Source organism: Arachis hypogaea, chromosome 6 (genome assembly GCF_003086295.3).
Source record: "Arachis hypogaea cultivar Tifrunner chromosome 6, arahy.Tifrunner.gnm2.J5K5, whole genome shotgun sequence".
NCBI classification, from domain to species: domain Eukaryota; kingdom Viridiplantae; phylum Streptophyta; class Magnoliopsida; order Fabales; family Fabaceae; genus Arachis; species Arachis hypogaea.
In genome coordinates, this window is record NC_092041.1 from 107,151,709 (window position 1) to 107,173,192 (window position 21,484).

The window sequence follows — 21,484 nt, forward strand, 5'->3', positions numbered from 1 at the left end:
AGGGAAAATGAATGATCAATGAGGATCAAAGATGATTATGTGAGAGGCGGAGGATGGCGGTAGAAGTGCTTGTTATGCCATGGGCCCAAAGGCCGTAATTGTTAATGAAATGGCTGGTTATGGATTTAACCGTGAGCCGGATGGCTGGATTATTGCCGTGTTACGGCGGAGCCATGATTATGGCTAAGAATAAATGCATATATATGATGTTGAATGAATTGTGAATGTTGCACTTCCATTATCGGAGATGAGAGTTTCCTTGGGAGAAAGCAGTGGCTAGCCACCACGTGCTCCAGGTTGAGACTTGAAGCTCTTTTGACCCTATGTCGTCAGGGTGTCTGGGCACTGTGAAAGCCCCGGATGAGCTCACCCCCATAAATATTCACCAGCGAGGGTGATGGATATGGATCATGATTATGATCAAGTTTATATTGAGTATAACTCGAGTTGGGGAGACACGACAGAGGGACAGTCCAATGGTTAACTGCCAGGACTTGTCGGGTTGGCTCTATAACCGGCATATGATATCATCAGCTACTAGGGACAGGCATTCATCATATGCATACTATATGAATTGTTTGAGATTGCCTATTTGACTGCATATTACTTGCTAATTGTCTAAATGCCTTAATTGTTCCTATTTGTATATTTCTTGTTTGATATAACTGTGTTTGCTACATTATACTCCTGATGGTGGTTGGGAGGTTTGAAGGAATTGGAAAGGAAAGTATTAGTTAGACTGAAGAATCTTTAGTCAGATGCCCTTATATGGTCTAGCTTGTTTATAAGCTTTGATATTATCTGGAGGAAGTTCTAGGATTGCCTTCGGCTTTCCTCTATTATTATGTATTATATATGTGGAAGCTGTTACCATGCTGGGGACCTCTGGTTCTCACCCAATGCGGATTTTGTGATTTTCAGATGCAGGACGTGAGGTTTCCCGCTGAGGCATACTGGAGACTTCTAGATTTGCGAAGATCCTTTGTTCTCGGGACTATGTTTTGGTTTATATGTTTTGCTTAGATACTTTTATCTCCATTAAATAATACAAACTGTGATGACTCTTCTTATGGAAGATTTTGGAGAATAGGTTTTATGTATTTGTGTCCCTTTGGGTTTCCTTTGGGGTTTTCCTTATTTTATCATATGTATATATTGCTATGCTCAGACCGGCTATCTTCGCAGCCGGATTTTGAGTCTTGATATTCCTGTTTTTGACCCTCCTTTGTATATATATAATCTCGCGTTGGTTATCCTTGTTTGTTACGTTATCGATCGGAGTGTTGCGTTTTCGAGTTGCGATTTTTGTTTACCCCTTTTTCTATAAAGGCTCCTAGTTATAATCAATCATTCATACTACTATACGTACTAAATTTTTATTTTAGAGGTCGTAATACCTTGCCATCTCTGAATTATGACTTAAGCATAAGACTCCGTATAGTAGGGTGTTACATGTGGAGCTCATGTAAATTTTTTCTCTTTAAAGTTGCGAAAAAAATTTATGCAGAAGTACAAATATCGGTAAAAATATAGAGTTACCATTTGAATTGTAATTTATATATAATATATAAAAATATTAATATAATTTTACTCCATTATAATTTTTTCTCTATTTTCTTTCCATTCATTTTTTCTTCATCTAAACAACAACACACAAAACAATACTTTTCTTTTCTCTCATTTTTTTTTCTCATTTTCTTTCTTTCCATTTTCTTTCCTCTTATTTTCCATCTTATATCCAAACAATAGCTTAGTGTTTATCCATTTATCTTCTATTAATATTGTTATAACAAGGATATATGTGACTTTATAAAAATGATATAACCTAAACTTTGATTATCTCAAAATTTATTGAGTGGCTAGAATAGCTCCATGTCACGAACCAATAAATGCTAGCAATAGGGATGATCACAAAAACAGCCGAAACGGGTATTTGCAAGAATTACTCGCGTTTTGGGGCTAGACAGGAACTCGTGAAATCCTCAAGACCTGCCACGCAAAAATAGATAGGGGTGGTAAATGGGCTAAAATCGTTAGACTGGCCCGCATAACCTGCCAAAAGGCAGGTTGGATTGAAAAAATGAGACTGCCAAACTTAAAAAGCCCACCAACCCTGCACCGCCTAACCCATAGGCTTTGGCGGGCTTCAGCGGGGTGGGGGCGGGGCAGGATAGGCTTCCCACTGAGTCAAACTTTTATTTTGTCAGGGCCATTTTTTTTTACAAATTTCTATAATGTTATTGATCTACAAGAGGATGAAGATGATAATTGAAGATGTTCTAAGTTATATTTTGCATTATGTTTTATGTTTGATCGATTATAAATTTAAAGATGTTTAAGTATATATTTTGGACAATATTTATTTTTCTTTGGACAATATTGGTTTTATTATTTTGTTTCAAAAAGTTTGGTTTATAATTATACTTATTACATATTTATAATTATAAAGACTTTAATGTGTGTGAATTTAAAAATTATAATTTTTTATATTTTTAGAAATTATAAATTTATTGAAATTATTGTGAAATTATATATATATTTTTTAATATTTGATGGTTTATTAAAAAAATGAGAGCCCGCCAACCCGCCAGCCTATTATTAGGCGGGGAAAAAATTCAAGACCGCCTTATTAGGCGGAGTGGGATAGGCCAGCCCACCAGATAGCGGGCTTTTCTGTTTGTCACCCCTAATAGGGACACAAACATAAATACCCGCCCTATGAAACCTATTAAATATACGCGAATATAAAATTATTAATTTATCTTAATTTATATATATATATATATATATAAATTCATTTTTTGAATTTAGTAACCCTAATTTCTGCCTCCAATTCGAATTATTTCTTTTTCTTTCAGACTCATTCTCAGCTTCGATCCTCTCTCTCTCTCTAACTCACTTTCTCTGTCTCTCAAGTCCGTCACTACGTTGTTCAGTATCATCCCAAAAAATTGTTATGTTCTTATGTTGGAATATGTTTTTATGTTTTTTTTTCTTTTGAAATGTTATTTTTCATAAGAATATGTTATAAATTGTGTTGAATTATATTGAATTGATTATTTTATGATTATTATATTATGTCTTTTGTGTTAATTATTTTAAAAAAAATCAACGAATATTCATAGATACTCGAGGAGATCTGCGTTTTTTAAGGGGTAATTAAACAGGAACTTGCAATGACAGAGTACTCATTACCGTATCTAACTAGCAACGAAAATTCAATCTAAGTCAATTTAAGAGGGGATGTATGGACTTTATCTACATTGGGCCTTTAAGGTAATGAACCTAAGTGCTCGTGTTTGGCAAATTTCTAGTAGTAAAAGTAAAAGTACTAGAAAAATAAAAAAAATATCTTTTTTGAGAAGTTGTCATTTACATTTTTTTTAAAAGATCTTTTTTCTTAAAAAAAAAGATATTTTTCATGTAATAAATAAATAAAAAAGTACTTTTATATCGTTATACCCAAATATAATTGATAAATAAAAAGATCTTTTGTATGAGATATCCAAACATAAAATTACTTTTACTTTTCTATAAGATCTTTTAAAAAAAGATAACTCGAAAAAAGATCTTTTTTTAAAAGCTCACCTAAACAAGCCCTAAGTTGGATTTGGGACTCTAACAATGGATTTTAGTTGATCTTGCTTGTATTGAGGTCTTACTAGGCCCAAATATATTTTAGATTAATATTTTGAGTTATTGTTATAGCAAATATTATATTATTTAATATTATAACACTTAATATATGTAAAAGTTGGATATATTTACAAGATATTTTTTAATTCAAATTAAAAAAATTAATTATCTCTTTTTTAGTTTTAAATATTATTTTCTAATGTAACAAAAAAATAAAAATAACAATAATCACTCACATAATTAAAATAGATAATCTTAATATATACATATACATGACACTATATATATCAAGGATTATTATATATGATATATAATTTTTTTCTTTTCTGTAATTATTATTTATATAATTTATTGAACAATTTTTTCATCTTAATATTTAATAAATTTAACATACAAAATAAGTAACTTAAGTTATCATCTACGACAATAAGTATAATAGTGCAAATACTTATTTATTTATTATTAGTGAAAAATATATAAATAGTATAAATTGATATTTTTTTAGTATAAAAGTAATAATAAAAGTTATTAATTAAGTTAATTACATAATTTTAAATTATGAAGAATTTATTTAATAATAATAAAAAATAAGATCACTATTTTCACATATTACAAAGTTTATGAAAAAAATTTGGATAATAAATCAATCCTCAACAAATTATACATTAATTTTGTAAAAAAAAATAATACATTAGATATTATTATTTACATATTAATATAATATATATTATTGATTATTAAGTTTATAATTAATTTTTAACCCAATTTTTGGTAATTAAAATTTTTGGTAATTAGTATAGTATGATCATTTACTCTTTTTTAATGGTAAATATTATCAAATAAAATGGTGGAAGAAATTAGAAGAAAATGTATTTACAAGTTTAGAAAATATTATTTTATTTTTTAATAGAATAAATTATATATTGAATAACAAAGTTGTTATTGGTTTCTCTTAACACTAACTAATACTTAATGATGGTGTTTCGGTACACCATGTTACCAAGAAATATTAACCGATTTAATAACTTTTGTAATGACATAAGTTTATGAATTTGAAAATTAAAAAATTATTTCATAAAATGTGAAGTTTTAACAAGTAACAATGTTAATCATATTGTTTTGATTTTAAGAATAAATACAATATCAACAATAAAATTGTCCCAAATAAATTTCAACAAAGACAAAAGTCCATAAGTATTGCCATTAATACGATGACTAATCCACCACATATTAATGCTCTATTTATTAAGAGTCTGTCGCTAACTAATGAATTGTTGTACACACAAGACGAAATTCAAACTCAAAATACTTACTTAAACAGACAAATGAGATGACCATTCAACCAATTCAAATTGATTAAAATAAATAATTATTTTTAATATTTTTAAGTTATAAAATATTTATAATAATAATTATTATATATATTTTTTATTTAAATTTTAATAAAAAAATTTATATAATTTTATATATTATCCGTGTATAACACGAAAACATACATTAATTATTATTAAATTTGTAATTTTTATTATATGTAACTCTTATTATTTTAATTTAAAAGTGATTAGATTCTTATTTTTTGTTACTTTTATCAACTTCTTCATGTTAGAAGAGTTTGATCTTCTTCTACGTAACATTAACAATTGTAATTATAATTATTGTAGTGGTAATGGTTGTGATTTGATATTAAAATAATAAAATAAAATAAAATATTCGTTATAAAAGTTGTCTATGAAATTAAAATTTAACTTAAATATTAAAAATTAAAACAATGTATGCATAACTTTTTTTTTTTTGTTATTTACTCTTTGATATATTAATTTTTTTAAAACCCGATTCCAAATTTTTCTCTAACAAATCATACCACTTTGGGTCAAAATTTAAATTTATGGTGAAGTGGATTTAGATTCTTATCTTATGTGATTATATTACATTAATGATTTCAAATACTTGATGTATAGAAATTTGGTTGCACATATGAGAGACAAACGAAAATGGATCTTTTTCATTTTTTTTTTTTGTTATTGGAGAGAATAAAATGTAATCTCCTACCTTTAATTCTACAAGTGAGACAAAAAATAAATGAAAGAGAAAATACAATGAAAGGTGAGATCTTCCACTAAATACCATCCAATTTTTTTTCCACTAAAAAGAATCCATTCCCGAGACAAACGGATCGAAATCTGTCAAATTGACCTACTTAACGCATAAAAAAATAGGAGACATACTAAAACTTTAAGATTATCATAATAAAAAATTAATTTAATTATTTTATTAATTTTTATAATTTTATCAAATTTTTAATTAAGTTTTTATATATATTTTTTTAATTGAGTTTTTATACTATTTTTAATTTTGTAATTAGATCATTTTCATATAAAAAATATTGAAATTAACAGAATATATTTTTTAAAATACATACAGTCAAATCTAATTAAGTTTTAATTATGAATACCTTTAATATATAAAAAAATATTTATTTAAATCTAATATTTTTTATACTAAAAATTATCTAATTATAAAATTAAAAACGGTATAAAAATCAAATTTAAAAAACATAAAATTTAATTAAAAATTTAGTAAAATTATAAATACTAATAAAATAATTAAACTTAAAAAATTTTGCCTAACTCGTATGGTTTGAGCTTTCAAAAATCTTTTAATCTAACTAAAACTAAAAAAAGGATATATTAAAATATGAGAATAAATCCTACCACTTCTGGTCCTGAGATTTCTGTGCTTGAAAAAAAAAACCTGGGACGTATCGACCAAATAATAGGTCCGGTATTGGATGTAGCTTTCCCTCCAGGGAAGATGCCAAATATTTACAACGCTCTGGTAGTAAAGGGTCGAGACATTGTTGGTCAACAAATTAACGTGACTTGTGAAGTACAGCAATTATTAGGAAATAATCGAGTTAGAGCTGTAGCTATGAGCGCTACAGATGGTCTAATGAGAGGAATGGAAGTGATTGATACGGGAGCTCCCCTAAGTGTTCCAGTGGGCGGAGCAACTCTAGGACGAATTTTTAACGTACTTGGCGAACCTATTGATAATTTGGGTCCTGTAGATACTCGCACAACATCTCCTATTCATCGATCTGCGCCTGCCTTTATACAATTAGACACAAAATTATCCATTTTTGAAACTGGAATTAAAGTAGTAGATCTTTTAGCTCCTTATCACCGTTGAGGAAAGATTGGACTCTTTGACGGAGTTGGAGTGGGTAAAACATGAGCTTGTCCAATGGATACGCCATTTTGTTTTTTTGGGCCTAAAACAAACTTAAAAAAAGAAAATCTAACCTCATAATCCAGTCTCTCTTGACTTAAATTTGGTTTGGTAGAAATTTTAACTTTTAAAAATTAGAATATTTAGCGACAAATTTTTAAATAAAAACCAAAAAAAATTATAGCACTATGTTTGATAAATTAAATTAAAAATAACTTTTGATAAACATAAATAACAACAAATATATATATTTAATAAAATAATTTTTAAATTTTACAAATATTATATTAGACATTAATATACGAATTAAATTTAAATATTAATTAATATATAAAATTATATTAAATTTTTTAATTTTGATAACAAATTATCTTTAAAAATTTCAATTTTAAAATTACAAGTACAAATACATAATTTTTTTAGGGTAAAAAACATAAACAAGCCAAAGGAAGAACAATTTTACACAAATAAGTCAAAGCAAAATCTGATTCATCAATCAACCAAAGCACATTTCTATGTAGTTCGAACCAAGCTGGTTCGAACTCAGTTTCTACGTAATTCGAACCAAATAGGTTCGAATTACACATTGTAACCCAGAACCACATAATTCGAACCAATTAGGTTCGAATTCTAGCTTCATAATTCGAACCAATTAGGTTCGAATTACACTCCTGAAGTAATTCGAACCAAAACCATATTTTGTACTAGACTGGTTCGAATTAGTGAGGACCAGACCTGTATATATATATATGGTGTGAACGTGAGTTGCTATCAGTAGAGGGGGGTAAGATGGCAAGTGAGGATAGTTTCGTAGTGTTGGTTCACCATAGAGGATCCATTAAGGAGAAAACTCGTTCCGGCGTGAAGTTCACTGATAAGGATCCTCTGTGTGTTATCGTCAGGCCTACGACGAGGTATGAGGACCTTGTTAGCTCTGTACTGCTGAAACTTGGTCTAGAAGTTGTGAAACGGGTAAGAAATTTTTTTATCGAATTCCAATCACGGTGCTCCAGGAAACCGTAAAGTACGATTGTTTCACGATCGGGAGTGATGAGGACTTGCAGGTCATGTTTCATTGTCGCCGACAGTTTCCAGAGGTGAGGACACCAGAACTGTTGGCAAAGTTAGTTGACGTGGTGTCCAGCTCAGGGGGTTCGAACCGGAATACCACCACTTTAGCCATGGTAGCCGGTTCTAGCTCCAGACATGCCGTTGTATCTTCCTCCGTCCCTGCGTACGAGCCACCCATCCAACATGTCGCCTCCCCTTCATTCGCTGTTGATCTCAACGGCAGTGTAGGTGACAAACCCCATTTTGAGGATTTATCTTGTGCTGATTTCAGGGGTTTTATCAATGATTCCACACACTTTCTGTATGAAAATACAAGAATTTGCATTCCTTTCCTAGTTTTGCCCCATGGATGAAAACATACTTATTTTGCATTAAAATAGATACATTTCTAATCCTCTCTTGATGCCATTCGATGCCGTGACCCGTGTGTTAAGTGGTTCCAGAATATAGGACAGGGATGGACCGGAAGAGAGAAGGAGGATGTGAGCAAAGGAAGGGAGCAAGAGAATTAAGCCTTGGAAATCTCAGCATGGGCGCGTGCGCGCACTTGACGCGTCCGCGTGGATAGAACAACTAGAAGCCGAAGCCAAGAGTCGAGCCACGAGGCGGCTTGCGTAGCGGCTAAGCCATGATCTTCTTGGGCGCGCACGCGTACGTCACGCCTCCGCGTACATTTCAAAATGCATCTGTGGCGCGCGCGCGTACTTTGCGCGTGCGCGCCGATGTTCGAATGTGATTTTTTTAAGAAGCCACGTGACTTAGGCGTGGAGTTGGTTGGAGATCCCATTTTTGGGGAATGCCTTGGCGGGAAAAGCTTAAGAAGACCAGAGGAGCAAGGGTTAAAGAGACTTAGTTCATTTTCTAGATTTTAGATATTTTGAGGGATAGTTAGTTACACTCTTGGAGGAGAGGAGATAGATCTCAAGCTCTCACTAGGGTTCTTCTTCATCCAATTTCTGAATTTTCAATCACTCTTTGGTGAGATCCATTGCAATTCTCACTTTGCTTTGTTCATGTCATAGATTTTCTTCCTCAATTTCAAGTAGTAGTTGTAATTGCTAAATAATTCAACTTTGTGTTTTGGATTTTATCAATACTTTGAGAATTTGATCCTTATTGTTGCTCTTTGATATTTGTTGTTAGTTCCTTGTGTTGCAATACTATTAGTTCTACTTTTCTTTTCATTTTACTATGACTTTCTTTCTTGCTCATCAAATGTTTGATAAAATGTCAACACGAGTTATGGAGTAGAAATTTCTCACTTGGCATAGGGTTGGACCATTAGAAGAAGTTGAATAGTTGTGTCAATTGTTGATTTGGAATTAGGGATTGCTAATTGACTTGGAGTGCACTAAAGCTAGATTCCTATGAAGTGAAGCTAGGACTTGTGACTCAAGTTGATTATCTTCATTTGACTTTCCTCTATACCTAGGGGATAACCAAATGAGGCATGGCCTAATTGTTGTCATCGTTGAAAGAACTATAAGGATAGAAGTTCTAATGCCAATCCTAAGCCAAGTCTTTTAATGATTGATAGTTTGTTTCCTACTACCTTGCTAAAACTTTCAAAGAATCCTAACAAAGCTTTCTAATCAATAAGATGCACATTTTGGCAATTCCAAGGGAGGACGACTCGGGAGACTAGTACTCTTGGATATAGATTGTAGGATTGTTTGATACGAAATTTAAGTGTCGATTAGACTATACTCATGATCATATTCATCTTTGAATTCTAAATCGACATACTAAATTTCGTTTATCAAAATGGCGCCGTTGCCGGGGAGTTTGCTTAGTGTGCCATGTTATTGTTTGGATTGAGTGTGTATATGTACATAGTTACATTTCATTGTAAATTGTTTAAGTGACTAACCCCTCATCGTTACCATGAATTTCATTTCCCCTTTATTGCATGACGCGTTCACAACCGAATCCGAGCTTAGCCCCTTTTGATCCGGAATTAGAATGAATTTTGTTTCATATTAGACAAGCTCGGAGGTGGCTAAAGTTTGGGAAAGGTGAAGAGGTTCTCACCACCTCAACCACCTTACTAAAAGTGAACATTGAACCGTCACTGAAAGAAGGCATTAGTCATACTTCCATCAATCTCTCTAACAATTCTTCTTTTGTTTTAGGTACTAATACCATGGATGCTCCGAGGAGAGTTACCATCAAGGAAGCGGGTGCACCGGATTATGTCCTTCAACCCCTTCATGTAACTCACCCCAACTTGAATGCTAACTTTGAATTGAAGACCGCTTTGATCAACCTCCTACCTAAGTTTCATGGGCTTCCCGCCCAAGACCCTATTCGACATCTCAAGGACTTCCATCGCATATGCTCAACTACTAGACGGGAAGGGTCCGATGAGGTTGCTATATGGTTGTTTGCTTTCCCTTTTTCTCTTGAGGACAAGGCTAAAGAATGGTTCTACACTCTATCTAGTGAAGTCACCTCCGATTGGGACCTACTTAGAAGAGGATTCTTGGACAAATTCTTGCCTCCGGAGAAGATGGATAGGCTAAGAAAGGAAATGTCTTGTATTGTACAAGGTGAGATGGAACCACTCTACGAGTATTGGGAACGGTTTCGCAAGCTACTAGACGCATGCCCTAATCACATGCTTGATACTCAAGTATTGCTTGGATACATATGTCAAGGGATGCGAGAGCAAGATAGAACTCTCTTGGACACCTCTAGCAATGGTTCTTTGTCCAAATATAAAACAGCGGAGGAGGCATGGCAACTCATCATTGACTTAGCCGAATCCAATCAACATATGAGACGAAGAGTCAACCGTCCAAGGACTGTGAATGAGGTATCAACAAGTAGTGAAACCACCGCTTTAACTCAATCCTTGAGCGAAATGACATCCATCTTGAGGCAACTCCAATTGAACCAACAACAACCACAACAACCTCCATCATACCAACAACAACCCCCACCCCCTCAACAACACAACCAACAATTGGTCCCTCAAAAAGTATGTGGCATTTGTTCTTGCTATTCTCACTACACGGATGAGTGCCCAAGCCTTCAAGAAGACAACACTTTGGCGGCTACCCACAATTTCTATGACCGCCCAAATCAAGGATACTACCAAGGCGGTAATTCTAACCAAGGGCACCCTTATCAAGGAGGAAGCTACAATCAAGGAGGTGGGTACCATAATCAAAATTGGAGAGACAATCACCAACAAGGAAATAGGGACAACAACAACAACAACGGAAGAGGTCAAAGATGGAACAACAACTCACAAAATTTCTCACAAAACCGGCCACCATACAACCAACAAAATCCACCATACAACCAACAAAACCCACAAAGAAACTACCAAACATACCAACCACCACATCAAAGACCACCACCCAACCAATCACAAGCTCCTCAACTCACATATACAACCACCCCCTCCAACCAAGACGAAACACTCCGGACCATTATCCAAGGCCAAAAGGAACTACAAAACACACTTGCTTCCGGTCTTACCGGCCTCACCTCTACACTACAAGCTCTTCTTGCACGCATGGATACACCATCAAACCCCATTCCTCAACCCCCAATCCAAAGTGTTATTCCCTCTCAACCCCAACCAAATCCAAAGGGGGGCATTAATGCCATCACCCTTAGATCCGGAACACAATTAAAAGAGAAGGAAGCAAAGGACTCAAATCCTATCACAACCACCCAAGAGGATGAGAGAATAGATATGGAAGAGGTAGAGGAAGAGGAGACACCACAAGTCATAGTTGAGGATGAAGCCCAACCAACAAGGGAGATAACCAAGGCCAAGAGAACCTTGGAAGAAGAAGAAATTGCTCAACCACTTCCATTTCCAACACTTGCAAAGAAAGCTAAAAAGCGCATAGAACTCGACCCAAAAATGGTAGAAATGTTCAAGAAAGTTGAGGTAACCATCCCCCTCTTTGATGCTATCCATCAAGTTCCTAGATATGCAAAATTCCTCAAAGATCTATGCATAAACAAGGATAGAATTCTTGAATTGGAAACCATCCCATTGGGGAGTTCTATTTCCGCTTTAATGGGAGCATTGCCCGAGAAGTGTGATGATCCGGGCCCTTGTATGGTCACTTGCACCGTTAATGGAGTTCAATTTATAGATTGTATGTGTGACCTCGGAGCATGTGTTAGCATCATGCCGCTCTCCGTCTACCGGGTATTGAAGTTGCCACCACTAAAAAGGTCGACGGCAAGATTTGTCCTAGTGGATAAAAGCATAATAACCGTAACGGGTGTTGCGGAAGACGTATTGGTGAATATTAAAGGGTTGGTGTTTCCAATTGACTTCTATGTCCTTGATATGCCATCAAGCGAAACCGAGAGAGCATCGTCTATCCTACTTGGAAGACCATTCTTGAGAACTTCTAGATTTAAGCTAGATGCCTACTCGGGAACCTATTCATTTGAAATAGATGGGAGAGTTGTAAGTTTCAGCCCAGAGGAAGCAATGAAGCATCCACCGGAGAATCACTCTCTATTCCGGTGTGACCCAATTGATAACATAGTTGCCGAAGTGCACCTTGCGAAGTTAGATGAGAAGTACATGGTTGAAGAAGCAAATGAAGGTTCAAACGAAATAAACATCACACACCATACAAACCATCCGAAAACTCAAACTTCAAAGAATGAAAAGAAGATGGAATTGAAGCCACTACCACCCCATTTAAGATACTCATATCTTGATGAAGCCCAAGAACTCCCTGTGATAATTGCAAAAGAGTTAACCCCTCAACAAAAAGACAAATTGCTAAATGTATTGAGGAAAAACAAAAAGGCAATCGGGTGGACTTTGGCGGATCTAGTGGGAATAAGCCCCCAAGTATGCGAGCATCGCATATTTCTTGAAGAAGGAGCAAAATCGGTCCGACAACCTCAAAGGAGACTTAATCCAACTATTCTTGAGGTTGTGAAGAAAGAAGTCACTAAGCTACTTGAAGCGGATATCATCTATCCCATCTCGGATAGTGAGTGGGTAAGCCCGGTCCAAGTAGTGCCAAAGAAGTCCGGGGTGACTACAATCAAAAATGAAAGCGGTGAACTTATAGCGACAAGAGTGCAAAATTCTTGGCGAGTATGCATAGACTACCGAAGGTTGAATGCGGCCACAAGAAAAGATCACTTCCCACTACCGTTTATTGATCAAATGCTTGATCGACTAGCCAGTAAATCATATTATTGTTTTCTTGATGGTTACTCCGGTCACTTCCAAATTCACATTGCTCTAGAGGACCAAGAAAAAACCACATTTACTTGCCCCTTTGGAACGTACGCTTACAAGCGTATGCCATTTGGCCTATGCAATGCACTGGCAACGTTCCAAAGATGCATGATGAGCTTATTTGCGGATTTTTTAGAACAATGTATGGAAGTTTTCATGGACGACTTTAGTGTGTACGGTGATTCATTTGAGCATTGCTTAGGCAACCTTGAAAAATTCTTAGAGAGATGCACCAAAACAAACCTTGTCTTAAATTTTGAAAAATGTCATTTCATGGTCAAACAAGGCATTGTTTTGGGACACATAGTCTCCAAAGAAGGCATCTCTGTAGATTCGGCAAAAATAAATGTCATATCTAGTTTGCCTTACCCCTCCTCCGAGAAGGAAGTCCGCTCTTTTCTTGGACATGCAGGATTCTACCGGAGATTCATCAAAGACTTTAGCAAGGTGGCCCTACCTCTTTCTCGATTACTACAAAAGAACACTGAATTTGAGTTAAGCAAAGAATGTATGGAAGCATATGACAAACTTAAAGTAGCATTGACACAAGCCCCTATCGTGCGAGGACCAAATTGGACTCAACCATTCGAAATCATGTGCGATGCCTCAAATTATGCGATAGGAGCCGCGTTAGCACAACGCGAAGGTAAGAACCCCTATCTCATAGCTTATGCTTCCAAAACATTAGACGGTGCCCAATCCAACTACACTACAACCGAAAAGGAACTCCTAGCCATTGTTTTTGCTTTGGACAAGTTCCGAGCCTATCTTCTTGGTTCCAAGGTTGTAGTGTACTCGGATCACGCAGCACTAAAGTATTTGTTGACCAAAAAGGAATCAAAACCGAGATTAATTCGTTGGGTGCTTTTGTTGCAAGAATTTGACTTGGAGATCAAAGATAGGAGTGGTTCCCCAAACCTAGTGGCGGACCATTTAAGTCGCCTCGAACACACAAAAGGCGACACCACTCCTATCAATGACTCTTTTCCTCTAGATGGTTTGCACACAATCTCGGAAGTAGTTCCTTGGTATGCCCCAATAGCAAACTACTTGGTTTCACGCATCTTCCCTCCCAATCTTAGCAAACATCAAAAGGATAAGCTGAAAAGCGAATCCAAATACTATGTTTGGGACGACCCTTATTTGTGGAGGTGTGGAGCGGACGAAATAGTGCGAAGGTGCATACCTCAAACCGAATTCCAAGCAATCTTGGACGCTTGCCATGCTTCCGAAGGAGGTGGCCACTATGGCCCCCAAAGAACGGCAAGAAAAGTCCTTGATTGCGGATTTTGGTGGCCAACTCTTCTCAAAGATGCTTCCCTCTTTTGCAACTCTTGTCCCCAATGCATTCGATTTGGAAATATTTCCAAGAAGGACGAAATTCCCCAACAAAATATGCTTTTTTGTGAAATCTTTGACGTATGGGGAATCGACTTCATGGGACCATTTCCAAATTCCAATGGCTTTCTCTACATCTTGTTAGCCGTCGATTATGTGTCAAAATGGGTGGAGGCAATCCCCACCCGAACGGATGACGCTCATGTTGTTTATTCTTTTGTGAGGAACAATATCATTTGTCGCTTTGGCTCCCCAAGAGCAATCATAAGTGACCAAGGATCCCACTTTTGCAACAAAAAAAATGGAAGACCTCATGAGAAGATATGGCATCATACACAAAGTCGCCACGGCTTACCACCCTCAGACAAACGGCCAAGCCGAAGTTTCTAACCGGGAAATCAAGCATGTGTTAGAAAGGATTGTGAAGCCGAATAGGAAGGATTGGAGCACTAAACTCTCCGATGCACTGTGGGCCTATCGAACAGCTTACAAAACACCTATTGGCATGAGCCCCTTTCGGCTTGTATATGGTAAAGCATGTCACTTACCGGTAGAAATCGAACACAAAGCTTATTGGGCAATAAAGGAATGTAATATGAGCTTGGGTGGAGCCGGAGTAGAGAGAAAGCTTCAATTAGCAGAATTAGAATGCTTAAGATTAGAAGCTTATGACAACTCTAGACTCTACAAGGAAAAGTTGAAGGCCATCCATGACAAGAACATTAAGAGAAGAGAATTCCGACCCGGTGACCTAGTTCTCCTTTACAACTCAAGATTGAGATTACTACCCGAAAAGCTTAGATCAAGGTGGGATGGACCCTACCAAGTGGAGAAGGTAGAACCTTTTGGGGTCTACCACTTGCGCCATCCATCAAGTCCAGAAATTTTCAAGGTAAATGGGCACCGTCTCAAATTGTACCATGGTGAGCAAAGAAAGAACTCCAAGGAATTTGAAGTATTCCTCTTGAGGGATGCACCTCTTGAACAAGAACTCTGAGCCATTGAAAGTCCAACTTAAGGACGGTAAACAAAAGTGCTAGGTGGGAGACACCCCACCATGGTAAGATCTTCCTTTGTATATAGCCATTGCATCATTCTTTGATTGACACTAGCTTAACACTTGACTTCATGCTTGATAGTTAGATTTCAATCCTAATTCTGCTTCATTTGTTGAGTTCATCGGTAGTTTATCAAAGTAAGACGCCTTACTATAGTACTGAAGTGGCTGTTTGGGGGGTTGGAATGTCATAAGTGGTGCAAAATCCTGCAAAAATTTTGAAAAAGCACCTTACTGCGCGCGCGCGCACCTAGCGCGTGCGCGCCCTTGAGGCATTTGGCGACAACCCACGCGAACGCGCACCGTGCGCGGACGCGTGGATTGCGAGAAACACCCTCCATATATTTACCCGAGAGTTACACCCACACCAAGCCAGCACCATGCCTGAAGCATAGGCAACTCGCGCGTGCGCGCACATGACGCGTACGCGCGCTTGGGCGAAATCTGCAGATCCACGCGCTAGCGTACTATGCGCCCCCGCGTCGATCACTTTGTTGCACCCCTGGTACATATTCCAGAGAGTTAAGCCACTCTCGGGCCCGCACTAAGCCACCCACCCTGCACCTCTGCCGCGTGCACGTACGCTGCGCGCACGCGCCCATGCACTACCAACACAAGGTGCGCGCGCGCGCCTTAGCCGCGCACGCGTCCCTTGTTCTGCACTTTCCTCTAGGCCACTCCACAGAGAGTTAGGCCCACCCTAGGCCGATATCATGCCTGGGGCATAACCCCGTTGACGCGTAAGCGCACAGTGCGCGTGCGCGCCGTCAACCCTGTCGCCAACTTCTGGTACCTCGTCCAGAGAGTTGTGCCTCCTCTATGCCACCATTGAGCTACCAGCCCAAGCGCATGGACGCGTGCGCGCAGCGTACGCGCGCGCGCGCTTTCACTCCTTCGCACGAACGCGCACCGTGTGCGCACGCGCGGGTGATCGACGCCAACTTAAGACGGGAGCCTACGTGCCCCCTTCATTTTTCTTCTTCCTACCTCTTCCTCTCATTCTCTCTATAGTACCCATCCACTTACCACCATCTTCTCTTCCAGTCAACCACCTCCCACCACCTACCTCCGGTGGCCCCACGTCACCCCACTCTACAACTTCTTCTTCCATATCCTTCTCCATCTTCCAAGGTACTATACTAAGGTACCCTCTCATTCCACCTATCTTTTTTTATTCTTAATCATTTGGTTTCACTTTCTTTTAAAGTAGCCTCTTTCCTTCCCTCCTCCCTCCTTTTAGTTATTCCTTTAGAATGTCTTTGTTTTCCCTTTTCTTTTCTCTTTCTCAATTTAACTCTTCATAGGCATTTGGGTCTCAACTTCTCTTGCATTGGTAGATGAGATGTGTTGCTTGATTCTCTTACACCCATTGTGTACTTTAGTCATTGATAATGGATTGTGGAATGTTACATTGCTTTCATCTTCTTCTAATCACATACTACAACAAGGATGCACGCCAAGTGTTCGATGAAAGGCATACTTGAGTTTTGAGTCCATTTTGACTAAATTGCCTCTCAACTAATCACTTTTGCGTGCATCCCCACATTCCCCAATCCATTCACTCATCTTTTCGTAACTTGCTTTCCACTTGTGGTCTTTAAGGGTGTATGCCTCTCATGCTTCTTACTTGCATACCTAACCTACCCTTGTACCACATGCAAATGAATTGCCTTGCTCTTCACATGTTATCTTAGTTACATGTTGCAGCTGTCATGTAATAATGATACCCACAGTTTATGGCTTAACTTTTCATTGCATCATCACATTTATTTACGCTTCTTTGGGTTGATGTTATCCCCTTTCTCTGCTATCACAGGATGGTCATCAGAAAGGATAAAGGGAAGGCTCCGAAGAAGCCAGCTTCCACTAAAGCGCACCGAGAACTAACGGCCAAGCCGCTCTTAAAGAAGACTAAGGGCCCCGTTGATGTTCTCGAGAAGGACAACCCTCCAAAAGATTCAAACAAGTTCCCCAACCGCTACTGCGAACTTGTTTATTCAAAAATGATTGAAAGGAACTACCACCCGGAACCCCTTCTAGTCCTACCGGCTCATCTCAATCCAATTGTGATGCCACACATTGACCGGAGACAATGGAGGTTCCTCTTGAGGCAACCAAGGGAGGCTAATCTCTCATGGGTGGTAGAATTCTATTCCAACTACCACTCACCCCTTCTCACATCGGTATTTGTGCGCCGAAAGCAAGTGTCAGTCACAGTGGACGCCATCCGAGAGGTCCTTGGGATTGAGCCATTGACAGGTCACTATGACGCTTACCAAGAAGTCTTGATAGCATGTGATGACCGTGCGTTCGATTGGAGCGCTATCCTCCGCATAATTGCTATACCCGACGCATGTTGGATTCGGGGGGACCATAAAGCGATGACGAAAGGGTTTGGATGCCCGATACCTCACTCAAGAAGCTACGGCATGGGCCCAAATTTTAGCTCACTACGTGCTCCCGAGCACCCATGGGTCATCCATTACCGCCGAGCTTGCCTTATTGATATGGTGCATCTTAACCGAGAAACCGGTCGACATTTTGCATGCCATTCGCCAACCCATGGGGCGCATTCATGCCAAAGGAAACCTACCATTTCCCGTTATGGTGACCGAATTAGTTGCAAGGGCCGGCGTCAACCGAGAGGCAAAGGATAGGAGAACCTCAATTCCAGTCGAAGGCGATGTCATTCCGACCAAGAGGTGCCTCAAGCCCCCGGAACTCACCAAGGACTTTGGATTACCCACACTAACAAGCAACACTACCACATCATCTACACCACAAAAGTCAGCCACCCAACGCCTTGAAGACCTTCACAAGAAATTGGACCGTTATGAGAGGCGTAACCAACGCCGATATGCTCATGTGAAGAAACTTCTAAGGGTAGTCACACCACCTATGGAGGAGCCCGATATCTCCACATCCACCGCGACTTCAAGCGGAGATACCGATGACAATGAAGATGAGGGACACTCGGGACTCGACCACCCATTGCGCTTAACCTGTAGCACGGAGGACCGTGCTAAGTTTTAAGTGTGGGGAGGTCGACCGACCGATCTCCGTAGGTAACACCCAAATAAATTCTTATTCCTTGAACTCCATCATAATTAGGATAGGTTGCATGATTAGGTTTTAGTTGGCACCATTCGCATGATAAGTCTACTTGGTTGGAACAAGGAAACTCTTTCTTAGAAAACTAATACTTTGGGGGGCAACCGTGGCATTGCCAAATTTAAAATACTTTGATGCCAAATTTGCATGAAGAATTATATTTTGGAACATGGGTTTGAGTTAAGAACACAAGCTAGTGAGTTTTGAGCCTAATTGCGTGGTTACATCTTATAACCACTTATTCTCCTTCTTGTGTGCATTATTCTCTTCCTATGATTGTAATCCTTGATTTGTTTGATTCTCTATGTCCGTTATTTTGTGTATTCATGCATCTATATGATTGAGGCCATCATTTCATTAGCCCACTTACCCAAAAAGCCTTACCTTTTATCTTCCATTGTTATCCAAATTTGAGCCTACGATTAACCCACTTGTTCTTAATTTTAGCACATTACAAGCCTTAAAGCGAAAAACAATAAATGTCCTTATTTGGATCTTTGATTAGCTTAGGCTAGAGTGTGTGAGTATCATTCAAGTGTGGGAACCTTGGGACATTGGGTGAATAAAAGGGTAATTTTGTATTATTATTGGAAATATTGGGAATTGGGTACATACTCATGTATTGATCAAATGTAAAACCTTATGCATTGAGGTTCTTGTATATAGAAAGAAAAAAATGAGAAAAACAAAAGAAAAAGAAAAGAAAAATAATATGAAAAAGGAAAAGAAAAAATAGAAAAAGAAAGAAAAAAAGAAGAAAAAGAAAGAAATAAAAAGGGGACAAAATGCCCCAAAGCAAAGTGTAGCTCAATAAAGTCAATGCATGGGTGTTGTGAAATGAAAAGGAAATACATGAGTATGTGAAAAAGTGAAAAATGGATAGTTAGGCTAGAACTTAATTGTATAGGATGTCGTAGGCTAGGTGGGAAGTCTAAGCTTATCAAAGGTTCAAATCTCAAGCTCACTTAACCAACTATGCATCATACCTTGACCCTAACCCCAATACAACCAAAGAAAAGACCTCATGATACTTGTATGCATACATGAAATATATGTCGATTGTTAGAAGAAAAACAAATTTTGGAAAGCATGATTAGGGGAGAATTGAGTGAATCAACCCCAAACACCGAGCGGTTAAAGTGTAAACACTTCCGGTGAGGGTTCGATGCTCAATTCCTTCATTCCCGGCTCTCACGAGCATTCCTCATGCAAGGTTGCCTATACCGCATTTGGTGCTTAGAAATTGGCAAGTCCCATACCTTGACCACCATTGTGTCCCATATGCTCGCATATGTCATGGGAAGGTTGATTTGTTCCTAACCAAGTAGGAAATAGCACTAGTCATAGTTGCATTCATATAAGTAGGTTGCACTTCATGAGTCTTATACTCTTGTGATCCCTCGGTCTTCTGTGTTTCTTTTACATTTCTCTAAGCATGAGGACATGCTAGAATCTAAGTGTGGGGAGGTTGACAAATCCCATTTTGAGGGTTTATCTTGTGCTGATTTCAGGGGTTTTATCAATGATTCCACACACTTTCTGTATGAAAATACAAGAATTTGCATTCCTTTCCTAGTTTTGCCCCATGGATGAAAACATACTTATTTTGCATTAAAATAGATACATTTCTAATCCTCTCTTGATGCCATTCGATGCTGTGACCCGTGTGTTAAGTGGTTCCAGAATATAGGACAGGGATGGACCGGAAGAGAGAAGGAGGATGGGAGCAAAGGAAGGGAGCAAGAGAATTAAGCCTTGGAAATCTCAGCATGGGCGCGTGCGCGCACTTGACGCGTCTGCGTGGATAGAACAACTAGAAGCCGAAGCCAAGAGTCGAGCCACGAGGCGGCTTGCGTAGCGGCTAAGCCATGATCTTCTTGGGCGCGCACGCGTACGTCACGCCTCCGCGTACATTTCAAAATGCATCTGTGGCGCGCGCGCGTACTTTGCGCGTGCGCGCCGATGTTCGAATGTGATTTTTTTAAGAAGCCACGTGACTTAGGCGTGGAGTTGGTTGGAGATCCCATTTTTGGGGAATGCCTTGGCGGGAAAAGCTTAAGAAGACCAGAGGAGCAAGGGTTAAAGAGACTTAGTTCATTTTCTAGATTTTAGATATTTTGAGGGATAGTTAGTTACACTCTTGGAGGAGAGGAGATAGATCTCAAGCTCTCACTAGGGTTCTTCTTCATCCAATTTCTGAATTTTCAATCACTCTTTGGTGAGATCCATTGCAATTCTCACTTTGCTTTGTTCATGTCATAGATTTTCTTCCTCAATTTCAAGTAGTAGTTGTAATTGCTAAATAATTCAACTTTGTGTTTTGGATTTTATCAATACTTTGAGAATTTGATCCTTATTGTTGCTCTTTGATATTTGTTGTTAGTTCCTTGTGTTGCAATACTATTAGTTCTACTTTTCTTTTCATTTTACTATGACTTTCTTTCTTGCTCATCAAATGTTTGATAAAATGTCAACACGAGTTATGGAGTAGAAATTTCTCACTTGGCATAGGGTTGGACCATTAGAAGAAGTTGAATAGTTGTGTCAATTGTTGATTTGGAATTAGGGATTGCTAATTGACTTGGAGTGCACTAAAGCTAGATTCCTATGAAGTGAAGCTAGGACTTGTGACTCAAGTTGATTATCTTCATTTGACTTTCCTCTATACCTAGGGGATAACCAAATGAGGCATGGCCTAATTGTTGTCATCGTTGAAAGAACTATAAGGATAGAAGTTCTAATGCCAATCCTAAGCCAAGTCTTTTAATGATTGATAGTTTGTTTCCTACTACCTTGCTAAAACTTTC